We start from the raw sequence: 10,037 nt of genomic DNA on the forward strand, positions 1-10,037 counted from the left end.
ACCCCAGCCGCAATAATGTAATCTTTATTTAGCAAATATTTACAGTTTTAAATGGGACATACCTTTTTTTCTTTTCTTTTAAGGGCATCTTTCCAAAGAAAGTTTCCTGATATGGTCTCTCTCTCTCTCTCTCTCTCTCTCTCTCTCTCTCTCTCTCTCTAAGCAGAAATGCCAACAAAGAACAGTTGTGGTGTTCAAAATTTTCCGTCACCACAGGAATTGCTAATTAAGGGTTTATACCAATGCAGTTTTCTGTACGAGAAGACAAAATGCAGGATATATATTGCCTAATGACAAAGATCTTAATATACTTACTATAAGTAAACATCTATTTTCCAGACAACTGCTGGCTATAAACAACATGTCTCAGCCAGAGCTCCTTAATGGTGCTACATGTTGGACAGATTTTTTTATTCCTTACACCCCAAGTTCCTTTTGTGATCCTGATGTGCACATGCTAAAACCCTGCTGCCTATTTCAGATGTATGATAATTGGGAATAACGACCAGGTCAGAGGTAGGGATGTGTAATCCTGGGCAGAGAAGCCCTCTACAAAAACCAAGTCTGTGAGTCTTCTGTGGGAGACTCACAGAAGGAGGCCAGCACTGGTAAGCTGAATCACTCAATTCAGGCTGCCAGCCACATTACACATCCATCTCCCTATACAGCCAAGGTGTAGACCCAAGTCTACACTCAGCTAGAGGGTGGGAACAAGTCAGTTCCCAGATAGTCCCATCTGCCTTTTCCCATTCCCAAGACTTCCTCAACACTCTCCCATCCACAGATGGATGCCTTTTAGTCCTGCTCATGTGATGCCTTAGCAGCTGAGTTTAATAAGACCCCTTCAAATGTTGGAAAGGTGAATATTGTCAGCTAAATAATTGATTGCATCCATCCATTTAAGAATCAATTAAAATCATCATGCATTGTTTGGTTGCATCTTACTTTAAGAAAACAGTAACCTTTGTCCTCATCTTGTAAGCATGTGAGAAACAACCTGTTAATAGGTATTATGGTCTGGCCTCCTCCCTAGTAGATAGGAAATCCTTAAACACTTATAATATGTTGTTCAATACTAAGGTACAAATCTATACAGTGTTGTTTATAGGATTGTATGAGAAAGGAAAAAAATGCAAAGAATGGAGAGGGGACATAATTATAGAAGGGGCTGCTATACTTTGTCAATTGATTGTTAAGAAAGAATAAAGTCTAACAGAGAGGGTCACAAGTGCAAATATCTTCAGACCAGGCAGGTCTGCTAAGTAGAAGAGGCAATAAGGCCACAACAAATATGGTGGGGAGTGGGGAGTCTGTGATCTCCTGAGAATGAACCTGGTACCTCTGCACCATAATAGTACAACACTGCACTAACCAGACAGCATGCATCCATTTCTGGGGGTCAAGCACTACTACGCATACACCGTGGGTCGGAAGATTGAATGAGAATCTAGCATCAAAGTGGTTCATTCAAAAAAAAAAGAGAAAAAAAGAAACTTAAAGCAACTGCCCCTGGGAGAGGAATCACAGTAACTTAAACAGCATAAACTGCACTGTAGGGTAAACAATTCGAATCTGATCCTTTCCTCCTGGCAGGTTGGTGTGGGTGGAAGAAGAGAGGTAGGCTACCGTGGGAGTATGTCAAATAGGAAAAGAGACCTCAAGCAGGGAAGGCACTTAGCTGACTGGGGAGCTCCCAGCTATTGGGGGATACACATGGAATGAAAAAAGGAAGCCTAAGGACAACCCAGACCACTGAACCCACCCCAGGTTCTTCCACTGGGGCCTCAGACTTCCAAAATAGCCATAGCATCCCCAGAGTTTTGTGGGCTATCAATTTAAAAAAAAAAAAAAAGAATTCTTCTTTAGCACGTAGTCCACAGGTTGTGGATCATGCCCATTTTCTCCACCTAGCAAATTCCACCCAGCCTTCCAGGCCCAGTACAAATGAAAGCTTCTCTGTGAAGTCTTCCCAGGATTGCAGGGTAAATCAAGTCACTCCCTACTTCTCCCTCCCCCATGAACCCCACAGCCCTTTGCTCATTGTATTCCAATGCTGGTTAAATTGTGTGGGAGTTTTCTGTTTCCCTTGCACTCTTTGCTCCTTTAGAGTCTAGGTCTCAATCTTCTTCACCTAGCAAGTAGAATATAGCAAGGCAGGAAGAGAAGTTCAGGCCAGAGGGCTACTGGGATCTCCATGATGGCTTCCCCCAGAGCATGAGCTTGAAAGCTACAGATCATGCAGCGCAGTGCTGCCCTGCCTGTGCTTTGGAGATTTTTGACTGCTACCTGTGGACTGCTTGCTGTGTGTGGGTACTGGGCCCCACCAGCCCTCCACACGCCAGTGAGCTAATCCTCCATAGTCCCTGTGAGATCACCCTCATTACTTTCGCTGCACCAAGGGGGAATCTGAGTCCAGTAAAGTTGAAAAGGCCAGTAATTCTATTGACAAACAGTAGCCATGATTTTTACTCCCACAGCATGCTGATGATAATACGCCTGGCACTGTCATATTCAGGCTCAAAAAGACTGTCATCATTAAACAAGGCCCAAGTTTCATCCCATCTTAGAGAGGAGAAGACTAGAACCCTAGAAGTTAATGTTCCCTAAACTCAAAATTATCACCTAACCCATGTCTAGAATGGGGTGTCTAGTGATCTTTCTAATAAGTGGTGATGGTTACTCACAGAGTACAGCATTGTTTCGTTGAAATCAAGCAAGCATTTTCATTGTCCTCAGAGTGGTAGGTTAAGAGGAAATTTTTCTTTTTTTTTTTTAATTTCTTCTGTGTTCCTTTTCATTTTTCTAAAATGAATATGTGTTATTTATATATAAAATGATATTAAACCAAATCATGCTGCAGCCAAGTCCTCTTCTCATTGATCTCACAAGAACGGCAATAGCACCAGCTGCAAACACACACGGGACATCCTAAGAGTGTGGATTTGAGGATTGTGCATTTTCAAAGTCCAGTGATGCCCATTTCCTCCATTATAGTTTGCACTTAACTGCTGTTTTTAAGACTCCTCTTCCTGTAATTGGACATGTCATTCTTCCCATTCCCAGGTAGGCACCATGTAAGAGCACAGACTTAGACTTAGACAGACCCAAGTGAATTCTGGCCTTCTGTGGATGAACTGAATGACCATGAATGGAGAGTGATTAGAAACATTCTGAATCTGTTTCTCAACCTTGAAATTGGAAATATAATAGCCATAGTACATTGATTAAATTAAACAATGCATATTACACAAGCCAGAAACCAGGAGGCATTCTGCCATCTTCCTCCTGTTTACTCCATGTATGTAATTCAAAATGAGTCCTATCAAATTTGACTCCTAAATACTTTCTTAAATTCATCCACTTTCTCCATCTCCACCACTCTTCTCCTTCCAAGGGGCCATCTTGTGTAGTCCACATTACCTCAATAGCTTCCTAACTGGCTTCCCTGTTTCTGTCTTTGCCCCCTGCCATTATTCTTTCTACTGAATGCAAAGGGATCTTTTCAGATACAAGTCATCTGTCATTTCAATGGATTACCCCTGCTCTTAGATAAAGAGCAAAATCCTTCCTAAGGCCTGCATGGTTTTGCCTCTCCAAGATTGTCTTAAGACATTCTTTTTCTCCCCGAATATATTCCATCCAGTTACTCGTCTGTCAGTTCCTCAAAACCCTCAAAATCTCAGATGCTACCCACATTCTCCTTTCTCTAGAAAATGTTTCTCTGTAGCTACCATTCCATACCAGCTATTCCCAATACCAACATGAATTCCTCAGGAAGCCTTCCTGAGTCCCCCAGCAATGTCAGAGAACTCTGTCTGTTGTACACTCTCAGAGCACCAGACGTTCCTTTATATATAAACAAACAGAGCACTGTTTGTATTTATAAATGTGTGATTATATTATTGCTTTCTGTTTCTCCCAAACACTGTAAGGTTCATGAAAGGCAATGTTCATCTCATGTTTTTTCTTATATGCAGGACAGTACCTGGCATGCAGTAGGTGGTAAATATTTATTGATTCAATAAGCAAATGGATAGTAGAGTGTTTACCACAGTGTACACTGACATATTGTTAATTATGATCATAATTAATATTTTCCCACCTAAAAGTATTTAAAAGTGGATAAAGTCTCCCTTCTTTGTCTTTAAAGAAAATTCACTTTTCCCAAGTAAAATAGAAATTGGAGACTCAATATGAGACTCTGGGTTTGAGACCTGGCTCTGTCACATGGTGGGAATGTACCTTAGCCACGTGATTTCACATCTATGGTTGTGGCAGGTTAAATGATTCATAAGTTGATATGATTAGCATGGTACTTGGCACATGGTAAACATTAAGTAAATGCTTTATTCTTTCTATCAATATAATAAACAGTCCCCAAAGTTCCGTCCAATAATCGACATGGCCTTTAAAACACTCTGTAACCTCTGTGATTGTAGGTTTTGCCATCTTTAAAATAACAGTCCCATTCTCCTCACATGGCTGTTTTAAAGATCAAATGAATTAGCCGAAAGAAAATCCTCTCGAAAATTATAAAGCAAGCTGTAAATGTAGAAACCACTATTTCCAATCCTAAAAACACAGGCATGAAGTAGACACATTCAATCAAAATCCTAATGGCCTTTTCTTTATTTTCTCTTCTTAATAGACTTGGGGGGTTGCAGGATGAGAAGTGGTCCACACACCTTGCCAACAGCGATTTCACATAATTGATCATTGAAAGTACATGCATGAGTGTATGAGTTGGGGGGTGAAAATTAATAGAGGAAATAGTTTAAGAACCCTGGAGTCTAGCATGATAATGCCTGGGTTGAATCTCTTCTCCACAGCTTTCTAGCAGTACCATCTTAGGCAAGTTGTTTAATCTGCTCATCTATAAAGTGAACCAATGTTAGTAGCACCTGCCTCATGGATTGCCATGAAGATTAAATTGTGACTATAAATCATTGAGAAAATGCCTGGCACATGTCGCGTACTTAATAAAAGCCAACCATTACTAAGGTTGTAATTATTTTCATTGTTGATCTCATTATCATTATTTTGTTAACTATTGATAATTTGAATATTGATATTCAAGAGTCTAAGAAAATAGGCAGTTAAAGAACATCTAACAAGGCCCAGTGACAGAGCACTTGCCTAGCACGTTTGAGGCTCTGGGTTCAATCCTCAGCACTGCATAAAAATAAATTAAAAAATAAAGGTATTGTGTCTATCTACAACTAAAAATATATATAAAAAAAAAGAACATCTAACAAACTGATTCTTTCAAGATGGCATATTTGGATTTGAAGGCAAAGAAATTGTTTTCCTAATTTGTTACATTAATCTGCCCTGTCTACTCAGTTTGAGCAACACAAGTGCCATGTGGCTAAGACACTTTCTCTAAAACAGAGAATTTATGGAAGAATATCCAATTAATAATAGCTTCATCCTGCACTGTGGAAATCACACATTTTGTGATAAACTTCATCTGAGCAAGCATGCTCCCTTCTCAGAATACAGATTCCACGTCCCTAGATAATTGCTCAGTATGAAGGACTTGGAAGAATTCTTGTGTAAATGGAAGTCATGCTGAGTTACAAGTGTGCTTTCTCTACTTGGAGTTGTCACCTGTCCAGTTCAGCTCAACAACCTTTACTTGATCGTTTTCTTGGAACATCAGTGACCTCTTGATCTCTTGGGAGATAGAACATGGCCGAGGTACAGCTAACTCTCAAATTTAACTGCTTACTGTAGGTATCAGTTTAGAAAAAACATCATAACAATATCTCCTTGGCTGAGGCAGGAGGATCGAGAATTCAAAGCTAACCTCAGCAAAAGCGAGGCACTAAGCAACTCAGTGAGATCCTGTCTCTAAATATAATATAAAATAGGGATGGGGATGTGGCTCAGTGGTCGAGTACCCCTGAGTTCAATCCCCAGTACCTGCCAAAAAATTACATTAGGACACTATGAGAGTGTTTCCTATAATATTACAAATAGTAATAACATAACAAATATTTGAACACCCGTGAGCCAGGCCCTCTACTGGCTGCTTCACTTGCTTCCCATCCTTTTGCTCCCACAATAGCCATATGAAGGATTTTCATTTTGCAGATTAAAAGCTGAACTGTTAAGTAACTTACCTGAGGTTGGTACAAAAAGCTAGTAAGTGACTAATCTGAGTTTGTACTCTGGTCTAAAATGTATGCCCTAAACCACATGGCTATCCTATCCAATTTAATATGTTGTTATGTTAATGTTTGCTATTTAGGGTATGTACTAGTTATTGATCATATTGTTAATATTTTCCCACATGAAGAATAATACCCACAAATCTCATCGGGATCCAGGACCAAAGGCTGCAGACCTAAAAGCCTAAAGTGTAATAATTAGCTCCTCTAGGGGCCTTGCCAATTAAAAGAATGGCAGACCTCCAAATTCAAGGTCTCCACCTAGGAGTCTCTAATGAACCCCTTTCCAATCTTCCCCTACTTAAGACATAAAAGAAGATAAGATGTCTTACAAATACTGACAACTAAGAATCAATCACTCACAACTCTGGTAGGAAGTTCTACAAACTGTCTGTGATATTGAACAGAAGCCTGTGATTAAGTGGCCCATGACTGCTATACTCCAAAAATAATAAAATGAAAGGCCCACATGTTCAGGGGAATAGGTAGGAAGATGTCACTTCCACACTATCTTTCTACTAGTTTAAACAAAAAAAAAAAAAAAAAAAAATCCCTAACACATGGAAATACCCATTTTCTTTTGCTACTGATGTTTCTGCGCTCATTAGATGATATAACTACCACAAAACCACTATGTAGTGGTGTTTCATTATATCAACTAGTAAAACCAGTCCTACTAGTAAAACCAAAAAGACAAGGAAAGAAATAAAGAAAGTTCTAGTGTCCATGCAAGCTGAGAATTATAGTTTCGTGTGTTCCATCTACTCTGAATTTTAGGCTGTCAGGCACTGGGTAATAAAAAAATCATATCACCAACCAGCAGAATAGCAGAAAGATCAATTTGATACACCAAGAGAAAGCTGCAAACAGGGGAAGGGAGGAATAAATTAAATAGAACAGAAATTAACAAAATGTTCTATGTGACAATAAATATAAGTGATTTAAATCCCCTTATTGGGACGCAAAGATTCTCAAATGGAAGTAAAAAATTAAATCCAAATATCTGTCACCTTGAAGAACCATACTTAAAAGTGTTGAAGTTAAAAATAAAAGGAAGGGCCAAGGGTTATTAAATAGAATAAAATGAAAAGTAGGAGAGATAATATTAATTTTGGCAAAGTAGGCTTCAAGACGAAAGCAATTAAGTAGGGGAAATAGACTAAGTTTATATTATTCACTACCTTTATTATTTCTGTTGATAAACTGGAAATTGGCACAATGAAGATACAGTAGTAATTAATCCCTTTATGCATTAATTAACCTAATATCAAATAATGTATAGTAAAACCTGCTAGAAATGGAGGGAGAAACTGACTAGATCACAAGTTTACATGTGTGTAATGTGAACACAGATTTATGTAAATGTGATAGTTCAATTAGATAAGAAGTAATGACATGGAGAATTTGGATAAATAAAGTTAGTAAAAGCAACTAGACAATATTGACACTTATAAACATAGCATACGCCATCTTTTAGAGCATTCTCAAAATCATCTCCAAAATCTGCACGGCATCATGCAGGTGTGTGCATGCATACACACAGACACAACAGTAATTCTAAAAGTGAAGGTCACACAACTTTCCTGTCTAGTCACATGCAATAAAGTTAGGAAATAATAACAAAGAATGGTCAACATCATCCTTAATGGCAAACAAGAACAATTTCCATTAAAATCAGTAATGATATAAGGATGCCCACGATTGCCATTATTATTTAATGTTCTCCTGGAAGTTCTGATTAACTCCAAAGATATGAAACAGAAATTCAAGGTGTTATGTTTGTTTGTTTGTTTGTTTGTTTGGGGCAGTATGGGGACTAGGGACTGAACTCAGGGGTGCTGTACCACTGAACCACATCCCCAGTTCTTTTTTTTTTTTTTTTTTTCCAGTGTGCAGAGCAGTTTACTGACCTCTACTTCCCCAAATAATGTTTCCTTAACAGTCAGGGAATGAAAGAACTGACAGGGAGAGGGAGGTACAAGTAAAAGTCACACCTTGAATGTGTTAGGAAGGGTTGAAAAGAGGTCGATCTGAAATTCACAAGCAGGCTATTTCAGCTCAGAATGTTTACGCTCAAGAAATATATAATCATTTAGCCAAGTCATTTCCACATGCTAGAGGAGAACCCAGGTGTTCTTCTGACCCCAAGTCTTCCTTTGGCTCTTGCACCAGGCATCTTCGAGACCTGGTTGTTGCAGCTAAGGAGAGACTATCATTGCATGGCCACAGTGTCCTGAACTAAGCACACAGATGAGGCCTGGTTCCATCCACGCAGCAGAAATGAAGGTGCTAAGTAAGTGGGAGGAGATCTGCAGTTCATAAGCAATGGAAGAGGGCGAGTCTGTCCACATTAGTAATGACTCCAAAACGCAGTGTGAATCCACAGGTGGGGGTCTGCCGTCTGGACCTGACGATTACATATGAAAACATAGCTATGAGCTGTCCTGGCTTCTGAGCAGCCCTCCCAGGGCAGGGCTTGCTCACAGAGCCTTTCAGTACTCTGGACTCTAAACCACCACTGAAGCAGCAGGAAAAGGAAGTGGCAGTCTGTCCAGTTGGAGCTTGGGGACTGCCATGACTGTCCAGCCCTCTGTGGTCACAGGGCATCAGCCACCTTAGACCATGAACCTGGTATGGAGAAAGGAAACAGGATGTTGGTTGCTGGGTGGGCTGCCCACAAGGCCTTCCTGTCTCCTCCACTTCTGCGACTTCTTCTTGGTCTCTTTCTTGAGCCTCTCATTGGCAGAAGGAACAGCAGCCTTGGGCTTCTTTGACACCTCTGTACCTCAGGGCTCAGATAGTTCTGTCTCCACCTGCTGGAACTTAGGAATGGGTACGATGATGGCCAACACACAGATTAACTGGAAGATGGCCCCCAGGATGAGTCCATACTGTAGGATGTGCTCCAGGAAGATAGGCTCGGCATTTTAGAAGGTGAGAAGTCTAGGTCGGAGGCCATGGCCCACGCCACCTGCTGCTTGAGGTCTCTGATTCTCTGCTCTTCACAGCCAATTTCTCCCGGGTTGCCACACCACTCTCCCCAGCCCTTGTTATCTTTTTGTTTTAAGATGAGTCTAAGTTGCCGAGGCTGACCTGGAACTTGTCATCCTTCCTCCTCAGCCTCCTGTCACTAGGATTATATGGATGTGCACCACAGCACCTAGCTACAAGGCATAGTTACTGAATGAGGAGTACAGTTTGTTGTTTTCAGGTGACCTGATTAAATTCTTAGGAAGTCCAAAAGGACTAAATGAAAAACTGTTGAAATCAATAAGATAGATTACTAAAATGATAGCCACAGCTTACTGTATAAAAGCATGGCAGTTAGAAGGCACATGGGACAATGACCCCATTGCCAATAGTAACAAAAACAAAATCATAAAATACCTAGAAGTAACTCCCACAAGAAATATGTGCAACCTGAATGTCAATACTGAGATTGTAATAAACCTATCTCTAGTGTGGGGATAGAGCACACTGTATCCTAAACACTGTAGCAATAATTTTATCCCAAATTAAAATATAGTTTCCATGCTTTTCATGTTAAAATCCTAAAGTATTAGGGTCATTTGTTTTTGCTAGAGTTCATCAAAATTTATACTGTAGAAAATAAATTTTTGATTTCAAAATTCTATTTGGTTGTAAGAAACAAAGCACTAACATCTTCACTTGAATAAAGTATCATCATACCAGGTTTCCAGGATAACATTAGCTCCATATAAAACATACTAGGTTTCTAATGTGGAATGCTCACTGAGAGTAGGACCCCTGAAAGTTCCAAGAGAAGACCAAGGCCTCAGGGGGAACCCAGCTCATCAGGAGGCAAACTCAGCTAAACTTCCAAGGGCCTAGCATGTTCTTTGC

At 40.0% G+C, this 10,037-nt stretch overlaps 1 pseudogene across 1 annotated transcript; it reads right to left on the reverse strand.

Annotated features, from left to right (window-relative positions):
- Positions 1 to 8,666: 8,666 nt before the first annotated feature.
- On the reverse strand, positions 8,667 to 9,132 carry LOC306658299 (protein MANBAL-like; annotated as a pseudogene). The gene has a single exon. The product of its transcript is annotated as a protein MANBAL-like (transcript).
- Positions 9,133 to 10,037: the final 905 nt, after the last annotated feature.

Source organism: Sciurus vulgaris (genome assembly GCF_902686455.1).
Source record: "Sciurus vulgaris genome assembly, chromosome: 1".
Classification (NCBI taxonomy): domain Eukaryota; kingdom Metazoa; phylum Chordata; class Mammalia; order Rodentia; family Sciuridae; genus Sciurus; species Sciurus vulgaris.